Source organism: Xenopus tropicalis, chromosome 6 (genome assembly GCF_000004195.4).
Source record: "Xenopus tropicalis strain Nigerian chromosome 6, UCB_Xtro_10.0, whole genome shotgun sequence".
Lineage (NCBI taxonomy): Eukaryota > Metazoa > Chordata > Amphibia > Anura > Pipidae > Xenopus > Xenopus tropicalis.
Genome location: NC_030682.2, coordinates 14605051 through 14632076, shown reverse-complemented (window position 1 = coordinate 14632076; position 27026 = coordinate 14605051). Strand labels below are relative to the sequence as shown.

Here is a 27026-nt window from a genome sequence, read left to right as displayed (position 1 = left end):
TTGTATTGTACATAATTCAACCAATGTTTATCACTACAAAGAGTAAAATAGCAAAACTAGCAAGTAATAATGCATCAGTGTTCCAATAAATGTAGTTCAAAGGCAGTTTTCTTTTTAAATGTCATCAACTTGTTTAGATGTAACTTGCTGGTGTGCAACCACATTTAGAATTAGAATGGAAAAATGAGGCTAAAAGGGCTGTATGGAGAAACAGAAGGTACAACCCAATACATTCTACAAAAGGGCAAAACTTTAGAAGCACAAAAATTTTAAGCCAGAAGAAAACCTAAACAACAAATGACACTGATTTGAGTGCAATGGAGGAGATGATGAAACATCTGACATTAAATGATAGCCCACAGGAAATTATAGAAGAAACAAGATCACCTCAGACTATGGAACAAACGGCCAAGAAATGGAAGTTTAAAGAAGATACATCTGAGGAAAACCTGTCCAAGAAGAAGAGGATTTCTGAAGACAATCAGGAGGAAGAAGTAAGTGTACTTTTTGCCACAAAGCCACTTGTAATGTGGCTTCCAGAACTTGGATTAACAGACGAAGACAAAAGAATCTTGCAAAATGGATAATAACCGGATCGCCGACACGGCACAAATCTTACTGAAGAAACAGTTTAAAACAGAGGGCTTGCAATCCATTTTAAATTCACTCTATTCCTTTAAACCTGTGCATGGCAGAGCTGTGCAACTTCACTTTGATGTAGAGAGGCTGCACTGCTTTGTGTCCTGCTTCAGAAACGGTCATGTAGAGATTTGCAGACAGCATTTTTCCTGATCTTACCCAGTCAGCTCTAAGGCAAAGAATGCTATAAGGATGTGCTTGAAGATCCTGTGAAAAATCTCACATTTCTAAAAGTTGATCCTCAGACTAATGATGTTGACTGTGGGGTTTATGCAGTAGCGTATGCTTACGAATTGCTTTGCAGCCACGGAAACCCCACCTGTAAGTTTCAACATAAAATGCGGAGACACCTTCTTCGCTGTTTAAAGAGAGGAAAGATAACTTCCTTTCCAATAAAGCCAAAATTAAGAGAATTAGCATTCAGATCAGACTTATGGTCCTCGCCAATTATGAGCTAATATCATCTAGATAAGTGCTGCCAAAGACACATTGGTGCCAGACTATTATAAAACAATAATGTCATATAACAAGGAAAAATTACACATATCAGAGGACCATAAAAATCTTTCAGAGAGCTACCTCTAACCTGTGGGCATCCAATTGAATACCTCCGATCTACATGCTAAGCCAAAGAATAATTCCGTTTTGGAAATTAAACTACTAGATTCTACTGTTGCCAATAAAATGTTTTGTAATGTTAAATCACAATCTCTGTGAATCATATTTTAATATTTTTATTTTCTACCATGTCAAGTTGTAGTATTCTTCAGGATATTCCTAGCAGTTACATGTAAAGATTTTCTGACTGCATTTTTTTTTTTATTTTTTCAGGTTAACATCTTCCTTCCACACCATATTTTTTTTTTTAAAGGTTTATTTTTCTTTTTATTGATAGTGAAATAAAATGTTAACATAAACAAACAGGTTACATATATGGATATGAGTGGTTGGTTACTTTACACAATACAAGTTGGTTATACAGCTTTGTTATCATGAGTACAGTTTTGTTGCAAGGTGTTAATACGGACGCGGTTCTTTTAAGGGGTTGGGGGCCCATTTGATTCACACCACGTGGCCCAGATTTTTTCAAATTTTCCGTGTGCCCCCCTGGTCTCATAGGTAAGTTTTATAAGGGGTAGGGCGGCGTTGACGAGTTGTTGCCAGAGTTCGAGCGTGGGTACACTGTTGCCCATCCATCTCATTATAATGGCTTTTTTGGCGTAGAATGTAAGGGATCTAAATCTTATTCTGGCTGCATTGGTGGGGAGCATATCCTCCACCGTGCCTAGGAGACAGGTTGTGGGATTGATGACATTGGGTAGCGCTAGCACTGTTGAGATAGTGTCCATCACAGCAGTCCAGAACTGCGCTATGGGGGGGCAGCTCCAGATTAGGTGAATAAAGTCCGCTCGGGGGGACCACACCATATTTTTATATAGAATTTGCTGTTCCACCAACATCCAGGTTACCCTCTAACACCCCCTAATATCTTAGATACTGTACATAAAGAATTCTTAAACCTGAAATGTGTTATTGAGAGGCCAATGCCTCATGTTTTTGTTCTACATAGTAAAAAAAAATCTAGAGACCAGTTGCAGAGTGGATTATGGCAAACCCACAAGATGAGCATGTAGTAGTATCTCTTTTAACCAGTGGTATTAAAAATCCAACACTGCAGAATAACCTTCATGCCCATCCTGAAATTATACCCACTAGCTTTTTATATGCTTTAGAGACACTTGTTGTATCTCCTCAAATTGCCCACTCTGGGGCACAAATTAGGTATAGAAAGAGATTGATTGTGTATTGGAATTCGACCTCATTTGTGAAGGGGAAGACGGGAGAGACCACCCTGAATAAGAACCTTGAGCATGTCACGTGCATACTTTAATTTGCAATGAAAGCTGCCCATCTGCTTAGTGTAAGGGATGGGCTAGGAATGCAGTAGGATCAGTTCAGACCTTTGGCTGATTGCGTCCATGGCAGGATGCACTGGTGCCCCCCTTCCAGGTTGGGTCAGGGGTGGAGAAGGAGCAGTGACTGGCAGTTCAGGGGAGGATCAGCCCCAAGTAGGATAAATAGCCTGCCCCAAGTAGATGTTTCCATATTGTCTCCTGCATTGATCCAATCCATAGCGTATGTTTAGTGTCAACAGGTACCTGCAAGAGAGAAACAGCAAAAGCATTGGCAGAACAAAGGGAAAATGAGGAAATCATAAGATATTTACCAAATAAGCATTTTCATATATCAGTAAGGTAGTTAAGGGAAGTGCAAGGTTTACTTATAGTTCTACAAGTTACTTCAAGCATCTCCTTAGTTTAACTGATACAGCAGACACAATGGTAATTGGAATGAGTTTCCAAAAATACATCTGGTTCTAGACTTTATGAAAAAGAGTAATGCTACAATAATACTTCTGTAGGAAACAGACATGTTGGGTGGGAAAGTACTGACTTTGCCATTCTACCTACACCACCCACTCCTCCAGAGTATCGATCCTAATTTTGAAACCAGTTGCTTTCAAATTAAATGAAGTCCACACAGACCCACTTGGCCATTTTATTTTTGTGCATGGGTTCATCTCTCATTTTTAAGGTAATTCTAGCATTCATATACATACAGTACCTCCCCCATATAAAGTACTGTCACAGCTCCCATGGGCATTTATTATAGCAACAGGAGACTTTAACACAGCTCTATGCCCAGAATTAGACAGGTGGCATAAGCAGAAAGACACACCTCCAGAACCCACCTCCAATTTTAATACTATATTATCTACAATGGGTCTTACAGAAGCGTGCTGACACTTTAACCCCCAAACAAAACAATTCTAGTGCTTTTTGGCATCCTACTTAACCCTTCTAGAATTATTATGGCACTCCTCAATAGCAAAGCTCATACCCACCTAGAATTCCAACCTCCAGCTGTCCCTCACCGGTCCCTCAACCCCAAAATGTTTAAACATATTAAATAGTGATGAGCAAATATTATATTTTTGCAAGGTTTCACCGTGAAAACCCATAGACTCCAATGGCTGCAAAAGAAAGTTGCACGGTAAAAAAAATTATATCTAATAGTTCTTGAAAAATATTAAAATAAAGCACCATGTTAACCTCGTACATTATTGTTAGTGAATGATCTCATGGGGAAGTTAATTTCCCATGCAGGCAGTCTATAAGTGGATGAGTTAATTTGGAATGATTTACAGACATTAGTAAATATTTTATATAGCCGCTGATAATATATCTGATTTCACGGATTAGATCCAAGACAAATGTGGGCCTCTTTACCAACCTAATGAGAGCAAATCGATTTGTTCCCTTCAGTTTGCACACCAGGGCCACCAACAGAGGGCCTGATTTATTTCCCCATTACTATAAATGGTTTCTAAAATAACCTAAACTTCTCCAAGGCTTTTCAGTCAATAATGTGACTAATTTTGGCTTCACAGTTATGTATTCATATTGTCAGGCCTTGTAGCTGCATAGGCATTATATCTATGGGTGCAGGCAGTGCTTTCTGGGAGAAGCAGAGGTTCTTGTACGTGTGCTTCAGTAAAGCTCACTGATACGCTACAAGTATAAGAAAGTTCAAATTTTTCAAAAACTCTTTTAATTCACTTTTAGTAGAGCAAGGACCTAGGTTTGTGGGTGCTATTGGCGAAGCAGGGTGCAAAAAAATATGGTGGCACTATGCACCCTTGCCAATGGTAAATGACCCCTCTAGCGTTAAGGGCTGGGGCTAAGGGCAAGAACCTTACCAAAAACTGTTAAGAACCAGGAATTTGTGCCTAAATATGGTGTTGCTACGTACTTGAAATAATACATATATTTGCTTCAGCAGTACTAGTGCAGTGTATTTAAACAGACTGCCTTAACAACTGAGGAAAATGACCCCATGGCTGCTGGAGGGCCACTGATAATTAATGTCAGTATGTTTATGAAGCTATATCCCTAAATAAGGTCACATTTGACGACCAAAACATTGGATTTAACCAATACATTTCTTTATTTTAGTTATGCAGATTCTAACAGTGAAGCATTTTTTTTTATTTATGTAAACATAATGTATATACAAAATAATCCTCAGCACTCATATCGATTAATTTAGAGCATTAAGACATTTTGTGGGTTCGTCTACTAAAATACTCTCCCCTTTAATGAACACAAGGATTGTTTGTCCATATATTTCAATATATTTAAGCTGGCCAAGAATTCTGTATTTTTTTTTGTTCATTTTGTTTTTATTTGGAATTTTACAACATATATTTCAAAAATACAACAGCTGTATAGGTATGGGGTGGCAAACAAGGCATCAGAAAGATTGGGTAGGGGAATGAGGATAGGGATCCAAATTAATCATATATAAAGGGGTCAGTCATTCCCTCTCTGAGTTATCATCATTTAAATGAAATGTACATTTTTCAGGTTTGACAATAATTCCCCCCCTCAGGAACCAGTTATTACCTGAAACCTGCTTGGTAAAGGTTCCAATAGACCAAGACATTATTAAAGAGATCCATATTGTTATCCACTTTTTTTTAAAAAAAATTGTTTAGTTTAACATAGTTCATTTTTTTGTAACACTCATAGATATGAAAGATATGATATTTTTCCAGCTGGCTGCAATAAGAATTCAAATATTTTTTTTTTATGCATTTCTATTGGAACTACATTTTACTTGCAACTCCCAGATACTTGTCTTTTATTGGACACCTGACAGAAGTTGGGTCCATAAATACTTGAAATAGGGAAAGTTGTGCTATGAGGCTGTGACCACAAAATACATATAAACAACCGCAAAAAATCCTCTGCACTCACCCATTATCAATATGTAGAAATAGGACATTAGGACCTATTTCTACATATTGATAATGGGTGAGTGCAGAGGATTTTTTGCGGTTGTCCATAAATACTTGGCCATTGCTAAAGTTATTGTTATTTTAGCATTTTACAAAAAAAAAAAATGGTGTTAAATTTATAAAATTAAGAGAGTTGCAGTCAGGCAAATAGAGTTGGTGTTGATGCCACATCCAATTTTTATTCTACATATCTCAGTTATTCATTTATTATCAGATATAAACACTTATATTACTCTCACCATGACCACACCAAACCATTTCAGATATTGCTATATGGACTTTGTTGGTATTGTTATTATTAACTATTAACATTTTTCCACAGCAATTTTTCATTACTTATCAAAAGTACACAAAGCCGGTAAATCCTTCTAGGTAGGCCTATAAAAGCTTATTACAGAAACCCCATATAGCAGTGATCCCCAACCAGTGGCTCGGGAGCAACATGTTGCTCGCCAACCCCTTGGATGTTGCTCTCAGTGCCCCCAAACCAGGCAGTTATTTTTGAATTCCTGACTTGGGGTAAGTTTAGGTTAAATAAAAACAAGATTTAATACCAAATAAAGCCCACTGTAAGCTGATAGTGTGCATAGAGGCCCCTAATAGCCAATCACAGCCCTTATTTGGCTCCTCCATGAACTTTTATGATGCTTGTGTTGTTCTCCAAGTCTTTTTACATCTGACTGTGGCTCACAAGTAAGAAAGGTTGGGGACCCCTGCAATAGGGTGTAGGTAGGCCTATAAAAGCCCAATAAATCCTTCTAGGTAGGCATGTAAAAGCCAATTACACAAACCAAATAGGTCATAGGTAGGCATATAAAAGCCTGTTACAGAAACCCATTTGGGTATAGAAAGGCCTATAAAAGCCCAGGTATACAAACCCAATAAATCCTTCTAAGTAGGCATTTAGGTAGTACAGCACTTGGAATCTATGACTTGGCTACAGTTGATATGACTGCTGTGTATGCACATTTACTTGACCATTTATTCAGTAGGGATAGTAAATCTATCTTTTAATAATACAGGTATAGGATCTCTTATCCGGAAACCCATTATCCAGAAAGCTCCGAATTATGGAATGCCTGTCTCCCATAGACTCCATTTTAATCAAATAATTCAGAATTTTAAAACTGATTTCCTTTATTCTGTAGTAATAAAACAGTACCTTGTACTTGATCCCAACTAAGATATAATTACCCCTTATTGGGGGCAGAACAGTCCTATTGGGTTTATTTAATGGTTAAATGATTCCCTTTTCTCTGTAATAATAAAACAGTACTTGTACTTGACCCCAACTAAGATATAATTACCCCTTATTGGGGGCAGAACAGCCCTATTGGGTTTATTTAATGGTTAAATGATTCCCTTTTCTCTGTAATAATAAAACAGTACCTGTACTTGATCCCAACTAAGATATAATTACCCCTTATTGGGGGCAGAACAGCTCTATTGGGTTTATTTAATGGTTAAATGATTCCCTTTTCTCTGTAATAATAAAGCAGTACCTGTACTTGATCCCAACTAAGATATAATTACCCCTTATTGGGGGTATTGTTGATTTTGTCATTTTTATAATCAGGGTTTTACAAATCATATTTTTCTTTTTAATTCAGCAGATTTAGGTCAAAATGCAAACATAGCTGGGTCTGATTTGATGCACTGGGTGCAATAACTGCCTATAAGCATAGCCACAATTATGCTGGAATAATGGAGGAAAATGGTGCACTCTAAAATTGCACTTTGCTCTGTGCATTTGCATCATAAATGCCCCCTAATGAGTTCATATTGAAACTATAAGGGCACAAAACCCATAAGGCCTTTCCAGCAACAGATTTATTCTAATTAATATCACTTTTATTTCATGAATCTGTTTTTGTTGGGATCCTGAAATAGTTTCTTATGTATTAACTCTTTGAACAAGGACTTTGCCTTGGCTTCTTATGATCATGTGACATCACCTCATGATGTCACAATGCACCAGTCAGTTTTGCTTCATTACACACAAGACCTAACCTTGGCTCAGAATAATCATGTGACATCACATTATGATGTCACAATGGCTTGCGGGTTGCCTTCCAGTTTCACAGCAAACTGTCACAGTTTGTGAGCAACTGGAGGTGAGTACAGCTCTATAGTAATATGTTATTTAAAAAATATGATGTGTAAAAAAGAATTTTAGGCAGATATAGTGAAATTAGATCAGTTATATTATTATAAGTTATTATAAGTTATTTTTATAAGTTAGTAATCATAAGTTATTTTTATAAGTTAGTAATCATAAGTTATTTTTTTTAAACAAGTTTGTATAAAATAGCATTACATACAGTAGGTACCAAACTAAAATGAGTAGGGATATTGCTAGTATACATTGATGCATATCGTACTTTTCTAATTAATATCACTTTTATTTCATGAATCTGTTTTTGTTGAAATAGTTTCTTATGTTTTAACTCAATTAACAAAGCAGTAAACGCTTTGAACAAGGGCTTTGCCTTGGCTTCTTATGATCATGTGACATCACATAATGATGTCACAATGCACCAGTCAGTTTCGCTTCATTATACACAAAACCTAACCTTGGCTATGAATAATCATGTGACATCACATTATGATGTCACAATGGCTTGGGGGTTGCCTTCCAGTTTCACAGCAAACTGTCACAGTTTGTGAGCAACTGGAGGTGAGTACAGCTTTATAGTAATATGTTATTTAAAAAATATATAAATAATAAATATATAAAAAAAAGAATTTCATAGGCAGATATAGTGAGATTAGTTTAGTTATATTGTTATAAGTTATTATAAGTTATTTATAAGAATTTTTTTTTTTAAACAAGTCTGTATAAAATGGCATTACATACAGTAGGTACCAAACTAAAATGAGTAGGGAAATTGCTAGTATACACTGATGCATATTGTAATTTTCTGGTTTCCATGTATGTTAAATGTTTATGTTAATGGTTTAGCTCATAGATTTATATTTTGATATTTATATTTTGGTTTTAGTTCATTTGTGTTCTCCTCCAACTCAAGTAATGGAAGCTATTAAATTTACTTTCAATATGTTTTAGAGAGTGCTATTCTGAAACCATTTGCAATTGGTCTTCAATTTTTGCGGAGGGTTTATTTATTTAGTTTTATGTTCAACAACTCTCCAGTTTGCGATTTTACCAGCTATCTTGTTGTTAGAGTCCATAATACCCTAGCAACCAGGCAGTGGTTTAAACTAAAATATGAATAGCAGAAAGATAATAAAAAGTAACGATAATAATTAAATTGAGTAATAGTTCTTGGCGGCCGGGGTCAGTGACCCGCTTTGGAAACCTGGAAAGGGGAAAAGCAAATTATTGAAAAAAAAAAAAACAATAAATAAAAAATGAAGACCAGTTAAAAAATTGCATTGAACTGGCTATTTTATAAAATACTAAAAGTTAACTTAATAGTGAACGACCCCTTTAATTTTTGGAGCATGGAGCACAAGTAACTATTCATGTTCTATCTGGTAAAAATATAAATAATAAATATAATAAAATATAAAGGTGATTACAGCATTTTCTGAATGGCCATCATCAGGCCTAAGTAATCATTTGACATCACGTGATAATGTTACAGTGCCCCCAAAAATTTGTATAATGCTATCACAGGTTTATTAATACCTTTGTGCCAAATTGTTTTGCCATACTGTGAGCATGTAGGAGATCTATTTATGTAGCTTGTTTTCTTTTAAAAAGTTGGTTTTAGATAGAATTTCATAGGCAATTGAACTGATCATATAGCTAAAATAGTTCTCATTCCCTGACAATGTGATTACAATATTTTAAAATTCCAATTAGAGTTGAAAAATCTGATGAATTTCATATGATTACAAATCTAATATATTTTGTATATTTCTAATAACCCATAGGCTTCTTGAAGTCATCATGTCGCTCGCATTATTTGGAATCTACGCTGGCATAATTCTTGCCGGTGTGGCACTAACTTTAGGATTAAAATTAGGTTTAAAATTAGGTTTAAAATTGAAAAAGGAGGCCCAGAGGAATTCTATGTCCTCGTGCCGACTTATGATAATCAAAGCTAAAAGGGCTGTACAGAGAAGCAGAAGGTACAACCCAATACATTGTGCAAAAAGGCTAAACATTAGAAGCACAAAAAAAGTGAACCCAGAAGAAAAGCTAAAGTCAACACAAGATGTTGATTTGAGTGCAATCGAGGAGATGATGAAAAATCTGACATTAAATGATAGCCCACTGCAAAATATAGAAGAAACAAGATCATCTCAGACTATGGAACGAAGAAGCAAGAAACGGAAGTTTAAAGAAGATACATCTGAGGAAAACCTGTCCAAGAAGAAGAGGATTTCTGAAGACAATCAGGAGGAAGAAGTAAGTGTACTTTTTCCTACAAAGCCACTTGTAATGTGGCTTCCAGAACTTGGATTAACAGAAGAAGACAGAAGACTCTTGCAAAATGGAGAGTGCCTGAATAACCGGATCTCCGACGCGGCACAAATCTTACTGAAGAAACAGTTTAAAACAGAGGGCTTGCAATCCATTGTAAATTCACTCTATAACTTTGAGCCTGTGCATGGCAGAGCTGTGCAACTTCACTTTGATATAGAGAGGCTGCACTGCTTTGTGTCCTGCTTTAGAAACGGTCATGTAGAAATTGCAGACAGCTCTTTTCCTGATCTTACCGAATCAGGTCTAAGGCAGATCAAAGAATGCTATAAGGATGTGCTTGAAGATCCTGTGAAAAATCTCACATTTCTAAAAGTTGATCCTCAGACTAATGATGTTGACTGTGGGGTTTATGCAGTAGCGTATGCTTACGAATTGCTTTGCAGCAATGGAAACCCCACCTGTAAGTTTCAGCATAAAAAAATGCGGAGACACCTTCTTCGCTGTTTTGAGAGAGGAAAGATAACTTCCTTTCCAAAAAAGCCCAAACCAAGAGATTTAACATTAAATATTTAGGGAATTGTTGGCAATGGAAACCCCACCTGTAAGTTTCAACATAAAAAAATGCGGAGACACCTTCTTCGCTGTTTTGAGAGAGGAAAAATAATTTCCTTTCCAAAAAAGCCCAAACGAAGAGATTTAACATTAAATATTTAGGGAATTGTTAGCAATGGAAACCCCACCTGTAAGGTTCAACATAAAAAAATGCGGAGACACCTTCTTCTCTGTTTTGAGAGAGGAAAAATAATTTCCTTTCCAAAAAAGCCCAAACCAAGAGATTTAACATTAAATATTTAGGGAATTGTTAGCAACGGAAACCCCACCTGTAAGTTTCAACATAAAAAAATGCGGAGACACCTTCTTCGCTGTTTTGAGAGAGGAAAGATAACTTCCTTTCCAAAAAAGCCCAAACCAAGAGATTTAACATTAAATATTTAGGGAATTGTTGGCAATGGAAACCCCACCTGTAAGTTTCAACATAAAAAAATGCGGAGACACCTTCTTCGCTGTTTTGAGAGAGGAAAAATAATTTCCTTTCCAAAAAAGCCCAAACGAAGAGATTTAACATTAAATATTTAGGGAATTGTTAGCAATGGAAACCCCACCTGTAAGGTTCAACATAAAAAAATGCGGAGACACCTTCTTCTCTGTTTTGAGAGAGGAAAAATAATTTCCTTTCCAAAAAAGCCCAAACCAAGAGATTTAACATTAAATATTTAGGGAATTGTTAGCAACGGAAACCCCACCTGTAAGTTTCAACATAAAAAAATGCGGAGACACCTTCTTCGCTGTTTTGAGAGAGGAAAAATAATTTCCTTTCCAAAAAAGCCCAAACCAAGAGATTTAACATTAAATATTTAGGGAATTGTTATATATAAATGCAAATCCAATGAAAAATGCCGTTAGAGAAACAAAATCTACAACTTAGTGAGGAGACTTCTGGAATTATTTGTAACACAGTGTTGATCCAGGGACTGGTCCGATCGCCTTTTATGGGGTCAGGAAGGAATTTTTCCCCCAACTGGAGACAGGCACAGATGGGGGTTATTTTGCCTTCCTCTGGATCAACTAGAAGTTAGGATGGATTTACCACCTACTATGCAATTATGCATAGTTCCTGAAGAAAGAATACTAGGTTCTACTGTGATTTTTCATTAAAATGGTTTATATTTTTTTAAGGCACAATCTTTTGTGATTAATTTTGTTTTTAATATTTTTTTATATTTTATCATGTTAAGTTACAGTATTGTTTCAGAATATTTAGAGCAGTTATATGTGAAATGGTTAACATGAACATTAGTACTGTCTGCACTTCGCCTATGGTCAGACCCTCACTCCACAATAATGTCACAAAATTTGCAAATACATCCTAACATGTAAGCAGGCTATCATGGTATATGCAATTAACTTTTTTCAGTTTTACATCCCCCACCCCATATTTTCATATAGGATTTGCTGTTCCACCCTACAGCATCTAGATTACCCCCTGATACCTCTTGTTATTGTTATTGTATAGACTAGAAATGGCGTGTCTGGCTGTCTGGTTATGAACATTTCTGCAATAATGAAACCAACAATATGTACTATAGCCCAGTGCCGAAATTATGGGTAGGCAGAAGAGGCACCTGTCTAAGGTGCAACAATGGGGAGGGCGCTAGGCAAATATCTTTTGTTGCCTACCCCTACTCTGTGCTCTCTTGCCCCCCAACACTGATTGATACAGTGTGAACCCCCCCCACAACATCACTGCAGATGCATGTGTTTGTTCACGCACATGCACAAGAAGGGGGGGTGGGAGGAGCCGAGGTGGCCGGTCAGATTGCCTATGACATCCGGTCAGCTTGGCCCACCCCTCCTATAGCCACAAATCATTTTCCTCCACTCATCAGCCTGGGGGTTACTGGTAACTGTGAAATGTGTTATTGAGAGGCCAATGCCTCATGTTTTTGTTCTACAAGGTAAAAAAAAAATCTAGCAAGACCAGTTGCAGAGTGGATTATGGCAAACCCACAAGATGAGCATGTAGCAGTATCTCTCTTAACCAGTGGTATTAAAAATCCAACACTGCAGAATAACCTTCATGCCCATCCTGAAATTATACCCACTAGCTTTTTATATGCTTTAAAGACACCTATTGTATCTTTAGAAATTGCCCACTCTGGGGCACAAGTTGGGTATAGAAAGAGATTGATTGTGTAATGGAATTCAACCTAATTTGTGAAGGGGAAGAAGGGAGAGACCATCCTAAATAAGAACCTTGAGCATGCCACATGCATATTTTATTTTGCAATGAAAGCTGCCCATCTGCTTAGTGTAAGGGATGGGCTAGGAATGCAGTAGGATCAATTCCAAACCTTTGGCTGATTGCGTCCAAGGCAGGATGCACTGGTGCCCCCCTTCCAGGTTGGGTCAGGGGTGGAGAAGGAGCAGTGACTGGCAGTTCAGGGGAGGATCAGCCCTGAGTAGGATAAATAGCCTGCCCAAAGTAGATGTTTCCATATTGTCTCCTGCATTGATCCAATCCATAGCGTATGTTTAGTGTCAACAGGTACCTGCAAGAGAGAAACAGCAAAAGCATTGGTAGAACACAGGGAAAATGAGAAAATTATAACATATTTATCAAATGGCATTTTCAAATATCAGTAGGTTAGTTAAGGGAAGTGCAAGGTTCACTCATAGTTCTACAAGTTACTTCAAGCATCTCCGTAGTTTAACTGATACAGCAGACACAATGGTAATTGGAATCAGTTTCCAAAAAAACATCTGGTTCTAGACTTCATGAAAAAGAGTAATGCTACAATAATACTTCTGTAGGAAACAGACATGGTGGGTGGGAAAGTACTGACTCTTAAAAAGCCTTGGGTGGGGTGGCATCACCATTCTACCTACACCACCCACTCCTCCAGAGTATCAATCCTAATTTTGAAACCAGTCCACACAGACCCACTTGGGCATGGGTTCATCTCTCATTTTGAGCTAAATCAAGCATCCATATACCTACACTAACTCCCATATATAAAGATGAAGTACTGGCAAAGCTCTCAGCATTTGCATACCCATGAGCATTTCTTATAGCAACAGCAACACAGTTCTATGCCCACAATTATACAGGTGGCAGAAGGACACACCTCCAGAACCCACCTCCAATTTTAATACTATACTATCTACAATAGGTCTTACAGAAGCGTGCTGACACTTTAACCCTCAAACAAAACAATTCTTGTGCTTTTTGGCATCCCACTTAACCCTTCTAAAATTAATATGGTGCTCCTCAATAGCAAGACCCCTCCCCTGGTTTACATACAGTACAGTCAAGGAATATGCAGCTGTTGTCCTTGGTTAATGGCATTCTTAGGGCCAGATTCATTAGAGTACAAATTACGAGTACAATTTGCGAAAATTAAATACGAGAATTTCTGACGTATGAGCTATTATTTAATACTCTGTATTAATGTATAACTCTAATAAAGCTGTCTGGTTAATATCCTGAGTGAATCTGAATGGTTCTTGTCAGGCCCAGGGGGAAATTCGGGGCCAGGCTCGATTTGAGTAAGCAGTTATTCAAATCCAAAAGTAACTTACTCATTGTGGGCAAGAATCTTATGTTCCTGGAGGATTATAGGAGTATAACTACAACAGGTTTGACTGTGATTATTCAATAAAATGGTTTATATTTTTAAGTCACAATCTTTTGTGATTAATTTTGTTTTTAATGTTTTTATATTTTATCATGTCAAGTTACAGAATTGTTTTAGAATATTTAGAGCAGTTATATGTGAAATGGGTAACATGAACATTAGTACTGTCTGCACTTTGCCTATGGACAATGATAAGTCACAAAATTTACAAATACATTCTAACATGTAAGCAGGCTATCACGGTATATGCAATTAACTTTTTTCAGTTTTACATCCCCCACCCCATATTTTCATATAGGATTTGCTGTTCCACCCTACAGCATCTAGATTACCACCTGATACCTTTTGTTATGTTTATTGTATAGACTAGAAATATCGTGTCTGGCTGTCTGGCTATGAACATTTCTGCAATAATGAAACCAACAATATGTACTATAGCCCAGTGCCGGAACTATGGGTAGGCAGAAGAGGCACCTGTCTAAGGTGCAACAATGGGGAGGGCACTAGGCAGATATCTTTTTTGCCTACCCCTACTCTGTGCTGTCTTGCCCCCCAACGCTGATACAGTGTGAACCCCCCACAACATCACTGCAGATGCATGTGTTTGTTCACGCACATACAGCGAAGGGGGGTGGGGGGGGTGGGAGGAGGCGAGGTCCCACCCAGCTTGGCCCACCCCTCCAATGGTCACAAATCCTTTTTCCTCCACTCATCAGCCTGGGGGTTACATGGTAACTGTGCAAGGTTTGCCAGACCCAGTAATCCATATCAACCTCTTAGGAGGTTGTCAAATAATAATTGTACTGATTGGTATGGGTTCCTGCAAGTAATACAGTCTGTGAAGCAGTTGCTAGATGGGTATTGGGGGAATCAGGTTTTCCCCTTAGAAGCTTCAATGCCACCTGGCTGACCTAATGCCAGCATTATCAATAGGGAAGAAAGTCAGTCATTGGAAAGTCAGACAACACTACTAAGAAGTAGGCCTATTTTAATCAGTCTTCCTCTGTACGTAGGATTTCAATATTTACACTGGCCTTTCTATATGTTACCTTTCTATTAGAAGCATTTGCATGAAGTACTATTTTTACCATCAAGGTCATTGAAATGTCAGTCAGGCGGAAACCCTATCTGTCATCCCCTCCTTGGTGCTGTGGTGTAACCCATCTGTCCTCCCCTCCTTGGTGCTGTGGTGTAACCCATCTGTCCTCCCCATCTTGGTGCTTTGGTGTAACCTATCTGTACTCCCCTCCTTGGTGCTGTGGTATGGCCACTTCTCTTACAGTCTCCCAGGGGCCCCTAATGATCATGCTACACACAGGGCCCAGGGAAGCTCTATACATTATAAAGCAAACTCTCTGTTTCTTTTCCCTCCAAAATGCTCCCCCACATATTTTACTGGTATCTGCCCCTTTGGCTCTCATTGGCTGCTGATCTGTGGTGTGATAGGTCACATGTGGCAGCAGGTTTTAGCTTCAGATTCTCAAGGCATCAGAGTAGTGAGAGTCTTATCCACAAGGATAGTTGCACTGCTCCGATATGAGGCGTTGTTTGATACGTACCATGTAAACATGCGTCCTGTAGCACATAAATAGAGAGACATGCTGTGTGACAGGAATTATGCCATTGACATACAGATGTGCTGCCACTTGCATACAAAAGCACCAATAGCTGGATTCTGAGCCAATGCTGCATTATGGGTTAAAACCATGGCGATTTGGCCTTGAATTCTGCCCTTTGCACTGCATTTAAAAATAGGCCCTGAAATGTCTTGGAAACTTGGATTTCTGTCTCATACAATGAACCTTCATTTCCAGTAGATGGCAGCAACAATGCACATACAATGTGCCAACAAGGCTTTTACTGATCAGATACCAAAATCTTTAATTTTTACCTCCTCCCCACAGAAATAGGGGTTGGTAGCACTAGGTAGGTACCTAATATATAGGGGCAGAGACAGGGGAAAGTGTTGGAAGGGTTACTGTCTGCCCTGCTCTCATTTCCCTACAGAAATAGGGGTTGGTAGCACTAGGTAGGTACCTAATATATAGGGGCAGAGACAGGGGAAAGTGTTGGAAGGATTACTGCCTGCCCTGCTCTCATTTCCCTACAGAAATAGGGGTTGGTAGCACTAGGTAGGTACCTAATATATAGGGGCAGAGACAGGGGAAAGTGTTGGAAGGGTTACTGCCTGCCCTGCTCTCATTTCCCTACAGAAATAGGGGTTGGTAGCACTAGGTAGGTACCTAATATATAGGGGCAGAGACAGGGGAAAGTGTTGGAAGGGTTACTGCCTGCCCTGCTCTCATTTCCCTACAGAAATAGGGGTTGGTAGCACTAGGTAGGTACCTAATATATAGGGGCAGAGACAGGGGAAAGTGTTGGAAGGATTACTGCCTGCCCTGCTCTCATTTCCCTACAGAAATAGGGGTTGGTAGCACTAGGTAGGTACCTAATATATAGGGGCAGAGACAGGGGAAAGTGTTGGAAGGGTTACTGCCTGCCTTGCTCTCATTTCCCTACATTACATTAACATTTATTTATAAAGCGCCAACATATTCCGCAGCGCTGTACAATATGTGGGTTACATACATTGGACATACAGAGTAACATATAAAGCAATCAGTAACCGATACAAGAGGTGAAGAGGGCCCTGCCCAAAAGAGCTTACAATTTCCCTACAGAAATAGGGGTTGGTAGCACTAGGTAGGTACCTAATATATAGGGGCAGAGACAGGGGAAAGTGTTGGAAGGGTTACTGCCTGCTCTGCTCTCATTTCCCTACAGAAATAGGGGTTGGTAGCACTAGGTAGGTACCTAATATATAGGGGCAGAGACAGGGGAAAGTGTTGGAAGGGTTACTGCCTGCTCTGCTCTCATTTCCCTACAGAAATAGGGGTTGGTAGCACTAGGTAGGTACCTAATATATAGGGGCAGAGACAGGGGAAAGTGTTGGAAGGGTTACTGCCTGCTCTGCTCTCATTTCCCTACAGAAATAGGGGTTGGTAGCACTAGGTAGGTACCTAATATATAGGGGCAGAGACAGGGGAAAGTGTTGGAAGGGTTACTGCCTGCCCTGCTCTCATTTCCCTACAGAAATAGGGGTTGGTAGCACTAGGTAGGTACCTAATATATAGGGGCAGAGACAGGGGAAAGTGTTGGAAGGGTTACTGCCTGCCCTGCTCTCATTTCCCTACAGAAAGAGGGGTTGGTAGCACTAGTTAGGTACCTAATATATAGGGACAGAGACAGGGGAAAGTGTTGGAAGGGTTACTGCCTGCCCTGCTCTCATTTCCCTACAGAAATAGGGGTTGGTAGCACTAGGTAGGTACCTAATATATAGGGGCAGAGACAGGGGAAAGTGTTGGAAGGGTTACTGCCTGCTCTGCTCTCATTTCCCTACAGAAATAGGGGTTGGTAGCACTAGGCAGGTACCTAATATATAGGGACAGAGACAGGGGAAAGTGTTGGAAGGGTTACTGCCTGCCCTGCTCTCATTTCCCTACAGAAATAGGGGTTGGTAGCACTACCAGATCCAGCAATGTCAGTTTCTGTGTATAGAAGGGGCTACTGTATATACTTTTCCCAGGGTAGAACATGTTAATGTAAAACTAACACTCTTTATTACACTGGAATGTTCCTAAGCTGATTACATGGGATACTTTGATATTAATCACATTCCTTTCAGGGAAGAGGTAATAAATTATACCACTAAAATCCTGGTCTCAGGAGCTTATCTTGGCAAAGTGGAGTCTAAATGTCCATAAGGCTAAGGTCATAAAGCAGTCACAGCACCAGGACAGCAACCAGAGCTGCCTTAAAGTGCCCAGTTTGGGGCAGCAAGAGCTAAGCAAGTAATGGACACATAAAACTTTAACAATAACCTTACTGTAGTACAGGTATAGGATCTATTATCTGGAATTCTGATCCCTGTAATAATAAAACAGTAGCTTTTGCTTGATCCTAATTAGGATATAATTAGTCCTTATTGGAGGCAAAACAAACCTATTGGGTTTAATTAAAATGTAAATTATTTTTTAGTAGACTAACGGTAAGGAGATCCAAATTACAGCAAGACCTCTTATCCGGAAAACCCCAGGTCCCAAGCATTCGGCATAACAGGACCCATACCTGTAGTACAGAAGGGTGCTTCAGACCTTACATAGACAATAGCATACAGTACATATACAGAAAGCACTATATACCATACCAGGACTATAGCATACAGTACATATACAGAAAGCGCTATATACCATACCAGGACTATAGCATACAGTACATATACAGAAAGCGCTATATACCATACCAGGACTATAGCATACAGTACATATACAGAAAGCGCTATATACCATACCTGGACTATAGCATACAGTACATATACAGAAAGCGCTATATACCATACCAGGACTATAGCATACAGTACATATACAGAAAGCACTATATACCATACCAGGACTATAGCATACAGTACATATACAGAAAGCGCTATATACCATACCTGGACTATAGCATACAGTACATATACAGAAAGCACTATATACCATATATGGACTATGGCATACAGTACATATACAGAAAGCACTATGTACCATACATAGATTATAGCATACAGTGCATATAAAAAAAACTATTAATGTCGTATATATGCTTTTTGCTCCCTTAATAGTCAATATTGTGCATTACATTCAGTGCTCAAAATAAAAGGCCTTTGTTTTTCCCATGAAAAATAATATGCATGTTATAGTGAAAGAGAACCCTTGCTCTGTCTGGACACTAATCACATTCTGCATATTTCCACCTATTTATTCACACTAACTTATAGAACTAAGAAGCATACTCTGTTACCAAAATCACCAGAGCAGGAACCATAAACAGACCAGTAATTGAAATATATACCACAGAGAGAGGGTATAACTAACACACCTCCCATACAGATTACCCAGTAAACACCAACAAAACAGGAAAAATGTATAACAGAAAGGAACACTGAGCTTTTTTATGAGAGATATGCATTGAGAAATACTCAAAGGCCATATGGACTAAAAATCAAATTTCTTTAATCTAGAGCAGGGGACCTGCCATGCTAGGAAATATTCAAAATCCTTTTCTACCGTGTTAGTTCAGCAAAATAAACTTTATTTACACTCTATACAGTAAATTGTGTACATTTTGTTTCCTTTAGTTTTGGAATTCCCAATCACAGCAAGCAGGCAGGCGCCATTTTGTGAACACTGGGATTAAGTCAGACTTTGCATCATCTCAAAATCTTGTGTATGAGTTAGAATGGGGGACCTTATGTGTGGCGCTGCGATTTACGGAAGTTGGCGAAGTTGCCTTGAGAGGAAACTTCGGCGACTTGGGCAAATCATGGCGCCGCGTATGCCATCTCACCGGCGGTTTACATTCTAGCCGGTGGGATGGCATTGCGGGGAGATTAGTAACCAGCGACAACAGAGATTTGTTGCGGTGCGACTAATCTACCCGTGTGTCACGGCCCTAACAGATATGAATGTTTTAATAAAAAAAGAATTTTTGGTTCCATGTTTCATTTGCAAAGGACTTTTATTATATAGCGTTTTATGGGTGACAGGTTCCCCCAGCCCCTTTAATAGTCTGAAAGTCCTATTGGGATTTTACTGATAATAGATTAGCCACATTATTGCCACACTATATTTTAATCAGCAGAAAGCTTTACCATACCTGAGTAAAGAGCCCTAGAAGCTCCCTCCATTTATTGAAGATTACAGCTGCCATTTTAGCTTGGTCTTCCTAGCTTGCTGCTTGCAGCTCCAGAGGCTGGTAGCTCCGATTACACATTCCTAAGGGAGAGGGGTGTGAGTTTTATGAATTCTTAAGAGAGGAGCAGGAGAAGGGAAAGAGGAGAGAGCTGGGCAGACTCTGGCCCCAGGAATGAAGGATTTTTCTGAGAGAGAAAGTCTGATACCAAAGAACATATTTACAAAAAAGGAGACAAGAAATCCTATGTTTCTTTTGATAGAACGGCTACTTTTCTGTGAGTGCTTATGGCTGTATGTACTGTACATAGACCTTTCCTGAAAAAGCTTACTTATTTTTTACATTTCCTTCTCCTTTAATGAGATCAAATCAGCAGCAGCCCAAAGAAATGTGCATCTAAATGCATAAATGGAATGGACAGCACCCAATAAAAGGAATTCGTTCCATTTGTTCTTCATTCCCAAGCAGCTGAATCCAACTCTCTGCTTTTCCTATTCTATTATTAACACATTTAATCAAGTGACGGGACCCTGCAATATGCCACAGGAAATATAATAACACTCGGGAGCGGTTACAATCACAATTATAGACTTTACAAAATCAAACACTATTCAGCCGAATTATTTGGAGATTATTGGCTTTGATAGAAATTAGAAACGAGTCTCCTACCGAAATTCAGTGCATCATCTCGACAGAAATAATTCTGACATTTATGTGCATTGAAATCCTCACTGATAATGTAGCACAAAAAAAAGGATTGTTTATTATGGGTTTTACAGCCTTTTCATAAAATCCAATTTAGAAAGAATGTAATAGGGGAACACATCATCCTGAGTGATGCCATAGCACCCTGCATGTATAGGCAACATATGAACTGATGGTAGAACAAGAGCTGACTGTCACTGCTGCCCTTATTAAGGCCTAAGATCAAATTGCAGCTGTCAGTATTCAAAATTTCACAGGGAATAGCTGTGATAAACTGCTCGGATAGCAGATAAATGATTCTGCTTCTGGTACATTTTTTATTACATGGCAAGTAAGACTGGCCTACTTCTTAGGAAGTAGGAAACAGGCAACAGGCAGGGTTGCCAGATTTATTCTTTCAAACTAGCCAAAGTCAGTTATAAAACCAGCCAAAAGCCGCTATGAAAGTAGTAGTCCAATATGTGCAATGAAAAAAATTCTAAAAAACAAAAGTATATATGGGAAAAATGCCTTTTTAAAGCGTATAATCACTACCCATACCCTGCACCCCCTCTCCAGTTACTGGGATGGCTGATAATTCCCTGGCCTCTGTGCCCAGTCCAGCTGGGAAGTCACTACAGAAATAGATTCACAATGTTGCATTAACCCCAGACATGATATACATACGGGTGTGTTGAACTATAACTCTCAGAAGCCCCAATCCTGAGAGTTATAGCTTAATGACCAACTGCAGAACTGCCCCCACATCCCAGTAGAAAGTAACAGTACAATCACATACCCTATAGAGCAGGGAGCAGGGGGTAGAACTGCCCCACATCCCAGTAGAAAGTAACGGTACAATCACATACCCTATAGAGCAGGGAGCAGGGGGTAGAACTGCCCCACATCCCAGTAGAAAGTAACAGTACAATCACATACCCTATAGAGCAGGGAGCAGGGGGTAGAACTGCCCCACATCCCAGTAGAAAGTAACGGTACAATCACATACCCTATAGAGCAGGGAGCAGGGGGTAGAACTGCCCCACATCCCAGTAGAAAGTAACAGTACAATCACATACCCTATAGAGCAGGGAGCAGGGGGTAGAACTGCCCCACATCCCAGTAGAAAGTAACAGTACAATCACATACCCTATAGAGCAGGGGGTAGAACTGCCCCACATCCCAGTAGAAAGTAACAGTACAATCACATACCCTATAGAGCAGGGAGCAGGGGGTAGAACTGCCCCACATCCCAGTAGAAAGTAACAGTACAATCACATACCCTATAGAGCAGGGGGTAGAACTGCCCCACATCCCAGTAGAAAGTAACAGTACAATCACATACCCTATAGAGCAGGGAGCAGGGGGTAGAACTGCCCCACATCCCAGTAGAAAGTAACAGTACAATCACATACCCTATAGAGCAGGGGGTAGAACTGCCCCACATCCCAGTAGAAAGTAACAGTACAATTACATACCCTATAGAGCAGGGAGCAGGTTGCAGAACAGACAGTTTGAGCCTGAAAGGAATACAAAATGGAGCCTCCGTCTATACTGTCCAATTGCATGCTGGGTATTGTAGTTTTATATTAATCCTAGCTGTAGGCTAATTGTTAGATACAAACTACATTACCCAGCATGCAGTGGAACAGGCACACTAGGGGGAAAAAAACTTTGGCTAGTTTCCAAACTACAAACCCGCCAAGACTCCCAAAAAATAGCCCAAAACTGTACCTTGGTGGGTTTGTACTTTGGAAACCCACCAGGGCTTTAAATAAGTAGCCCAATTTTTTCTTATTTAAATAAGTAGCCCAACATGGTGGGAAAACTGCCAACCTGGCAACCCTGGAAACAGGAACAAGATAACAAGTCATACCCAGGGTTCAGCTTAGACAGGAAGTGGGAAACAGGAACAGGATAATGAGTCATAAGCAGGGTTCCCAGGTTGTCAATTTTTCCACCAGATTGGGCTACAAGTTGAAAGCCCAGGTGGGTTTTCAAATTACAAGCCCACCAAGGTATGAATTTGCCCCACTTTTTGGAGACTTGGCAGGTTTGTACCTTGAAAAGTAGCCACCTGGCATTGCCCAGTGCATGCTGGGTAATGTAGTTTGTATTTAAAAATAAGCCTATAGGCAAGGTTAATGTAAAACTACCTTACCCAGCATGCAATGGGACTGCTCCCTTTTCTACTCTGCTTTGCTGCTGTTTCTAACCTGAGTCCCAACTTGTCTGCATTAAACCCACTTCCTGCTCTTTCTGGTATGAGATTGTACTACAGTGATGGGGGGGCCACCATTTGTTACGTTCTGCAGCTGATCCTTAAACTATACCTCTCAGGATCTCTTAGGGTTTCTGAGAGTCGTAGTTAAACACATCTATCTGAATATCATGTCTGGGGTTAATGCATTTCTGCTGTGTCCTCCCTCCCAACATACGCCTTCTTTTTTCACTGTGGATATTGTGCTACTTTTAGAGTGGTGTTTTTGACTAGGTTTGGGCTGGTTTTAAGACTTTGACAATTAGACCTGGCAACCCTGGTCATAAGACAAATGGCACAACAGTAGGAATGCCCTAAACCAGTGGCTCTCAACCTTCCTAATGCCGCGACCCTTTAATAAAGTTCCTCATGTTGTGGTGACCCCCCACCATAAAATTATTCCTTAAGACCATCGGAAATATGTGTTTCCCGATGGGCTTAGGTGACCCCTTTGAAAGGATTGTTCGACCCCCAAAGGGGTCGCGACCCACAGGTTGAGAACCACTGCCCTAAACCAAAATATCGCCACTAGCAGAGGTTACTACAATACATACCACCATTTTAAGCCCCGTTATATTAACTACATACTAGGTAACATGCCCTAAGCCAGTGTTTCTATACTGTGAGGTTGGCTCCTCCGAGGGGCTCTAAGGGTGAAACTGGGGAAAATACCTGTATGCTGTGCTAAACAGTGTTGGACTGGAGCGAGGGTTGCCAACTTCTGGAAAAAAATACCGGCCTTTCCTATTAATAACATTGGCATTAAGCATCATTTTTACTGGCCAGAGCAGTAAGATACCGGCCAGGTGGCAACCCTAACTGGAGCACCTCATGGGCACCCCCTGACCAAAGAGCACTGTAAATTGCTGGTGGCCAGGAGGCCCAGACTGGCAATCTGTGGGTTCTGCCAAATGCCAGAGGGCCTGCTGTAAGGTGCCATAGACAGTCACTATTTATTGGGCTGCTGGGGGGCTGTTTGGGCCTCTGTGTACTTAAAATGCCAGGGCGTATTTTGAATCCCAGTCCAGGTGGTAGCCATGGCTTGTGCCTGCCAGCAGGAATGGAATAGGAGCAGGGCAAAAGGGATGTCGGTGCATATAAGGTATAAGGTAGGGAATGAGTGGCATGTACAGCGGTGTGAAAAAGATAAAACACAATGGATAGACAATGCTGGACCACAAGGATTTTTCCCAGGACCCCAGAGGCCAATTCAACCCCGGCCCTCGACAGTGGCGTAACTACTGGGGATGCCCTTTTGGGCTTACTGGAGAGGTGATGGCACCATATTTTATACACAATAGGGGTAGGGGCATGGGTGCTTATCCTACACCCAGGTCTAGGCAACCCTTGTTACACTACTGATCCTAGATACATATAAAAGACCATTTGTGGTATAAATTATGGTGGACCTGATATCTATCCATCAATGTGTTTTCTATATCGATGAGCTAAGGGGGCCCTGGCCATACCGTGGGGCTTGAACTGAGTTAGTTTCAATACTTGTAATACAAGATATTTTACATTTTTTATTCGCTGCGAGTTGAAAAATTCAGTTTAGGAGAAATGGCAGCTGCTGTTTTGAAGCGACCCCTAGTCTGTGAACACATCTCTGAAATTTGAAATATTAAAATGCCATTAACCCCCTATGGCTTTAAATACTTGGTGGGTGTTATGGTAATAATGATAATAAAGTAATCCCTCCACCGCAGATCTAATACAGACGTTTAATTCCACTGTAAACTTCGGCAGCGGCCTCCTGCAAACCAAAACAAGCAGCAATCTGTCAGAACATGTCTGTGTGGCCTCGCCATTCATTTACTGCCTTTCAGCATCACTGGGGCATGGAATGCAAAGACTATACACAAGAAAGCAGCATGAAAAAAGGCTCGTCAGTTATTGTGGATGGGATATAAAAGACAGAAATGTTCTTACATCATGGCTCTATTATGGATCACAGGCACGGACGTCTGGCAGCTGCCTGGGCGGCCAACAGGAGCTTATAGAGACCAATGATATCATTTGGTAAATGCCCACTGTAGCCATAGTGCTAATGACAGTAACCCCAATAGAGCCTGCGTAGATTTCTCTTGGTTTAGATATAGCTGACTGGGACTGCAATGTTGAAGGGGAACTCCACCCAAACACCTTTCAAACACTAATTTCAAGCAACTTTGCATGTAATGTAATAATACAGTTTGAAACAGTTCCCTTAGCCCCGCCCCATGTTCCCCTGCTGATCCGGCTGACTATTTTGAGACTCAAATAAAATGTAACAGTGGCCGACTGTCCTCAGCCTGCCTCCTCCCAATCCCACAATTCCCTGCTGCACATGTGATGTCAATAAGGAAAGGGACATCACAGTGCAATGCATTGTGGGTTGTGTAGTTCCTGCTTGCTGTCTGTAAGCTGTGGAGTAGTTGTTACAATGTGTAACATCAGTGTTTTAGTCCCTCCTCCCCTGGCACGATTTCAAAAGATGCAGAAAGAGAAGAACTGTTTTGCAGCTGGATTTCAGCATATAAAAATGGTATTTATTCCTACTTTTAAAGCTGCTTATTCATAGAAGATTAAGTAACTGGCATTTTGGCACAAGGATTCTATTCACTTTATCACCTTAGTTGCTCTTTCTGTACTTTTTCTGTCTTATCAATGCCCTTTATGACTACTGAAGGCCAAACCTACACTGCAAGGAAGATTTAAAAAACTCTAACATTTCTCATTTTTTTATTTTTTACAAATTCCAATAACTCACTTCCACCAATGTCTTAAATTTACTAAAATATCTGAACTAAGAAAGTCTGAGAGAAAAAGTTGCAGAAAAGTTGCGAAAGTGAGACTTTTTGGAATTGTCGCCTGGAAAATTTAGATTTTTTTTCAATTGTCAACCAAAAACCAGCTTCAAAAATCCAAAACCTCTAAGGGCCGCGGCAGACGCGGAGATTAGTCGCCGTGCAACAAATCTCCCTTGGCGTGGGCGACTGATCTCCCCGAAATGGTATCCCACCGGCTAGAATGTAGATCGCCATTGGGATGGCATACGCGGCGCCGCGATCGCCAAAGTTGCCACTCGAGGCAACTTCAGCAATTTCGGCAAATCCCTGCGCCGCGTATGCCATCCCACCAGCAATTTACATTCTCACCGGTGGGCTGGCATTTTGGGGAGATTAGTTGCCCGCGACAAAGGAGATTTATCATGGGCGACTAATCTTCCCGTCTGCCACGGCCCTAAAGTTTTGAGGCAAAAGAAGGATCTTTCAGGAAAAGGAAGGGGCATCTGATATCTGACTTCTAAGTGATCTCGGCAAATTTTAGCTAGCGAATTAACGGATTCTGATTGTTAGCCTTTTGGACCAGGCCTGTTCTGGCAATCTGTGGGTTTCGGCAAATGCCAGAGGGGCTGCTGTAAGATGCCATAGACAGTCACTATTTATTGGGCTGCTGGGGGGCTGTTTGGGCCTCTGTGTACTGGGAATTTTAGGACCTATTTTGATTCCCAGGCTAGACCTGCTTTAGGCGCAAAGTAAATCTCGAAAAAGTCGAGAGCAACTTTTAACGCTAAAAACCCTAATTGGGAAATTAGTAAATGGTCCCCTGCATGTACCGTCCACACTTACATAGCTCTACACCTACACAATGCACACAACCTATACAAAAAGAACTATACAAAAAGTCAACATTATTTTATATTATCAGCATCAATATAAAGACTATATATTATTTTCACCTTTACATAATTTCATAAGGCAGGGTAGGAGTGTGACAGATCCCAACAGGAACATCTTTTTCATTTAGAAGGCACTTTTTTTATTTGTGCATTCAAGCAGCGATGGGCCTAAATCCCTCAGGGGAAGAGTGGGCTGGGAACCTACTACAGCAGCGACACCTAGTGGCACAAATGCCGCACTACGCCTGTCTGTGCGCTGGAAAGATTTGCAAAAGTCATTGCGCAACTGGTGACTGGCAGATCGGAAAATCGTGCGGATCCAGGGGAGGAGGGAGCGCAAGGCAGCGCCCACCTGGGGTATTAGGGTAGTTGTTCTTGCCAAGGTGCCCAGCTGTGTTGCATATATATACCTGTGCAGGGCTGGTATAAAGGCAACATGCCCAAAAAACGCAGCCGGGGGAGGATTACGCATTCCCTAGGATCTCCTGAATGCCCAGTATAGCGCTGGCACTGCGATCCCTGGCAATAGACAGAGCTGCCAGGCTGCCCACACTCTCACTGTGCTTCCTGTTTGGCTCCGGGCTGCTGTAGGG

General features: G+C 40.2%; 1 long non-coding RNA gene across 2 annotated transcripts; it reads right to left on the bottom strand.

Annotated features, from left to right (window-relative positions):
* Positions 1-1964: 1964 nt before the first annotated feature.
* LOC101730607 lies at positions 1965-26997 on the bottom strand. Of its 2 annotated transcripts, none has more exons than XR_001171150.3 (4): positions 26844-26997; positions 19790-19908; positions 12809-13006; positions 1965-2798 (listed from the first exon to the last, which is right to left on the bottom strand). It is a non-coding gene; the product is annotated as an uncharacterized LOC101730607 (long non-coding RNA). The 2 variants fall into 2 exon arrangements; XR_208737.4 differs by lacking the exon at positions 26844-26997 and adding an exon at positions 21988-22066.
* Positions 26998-27026: the final 29 nt, after the last annotated feature.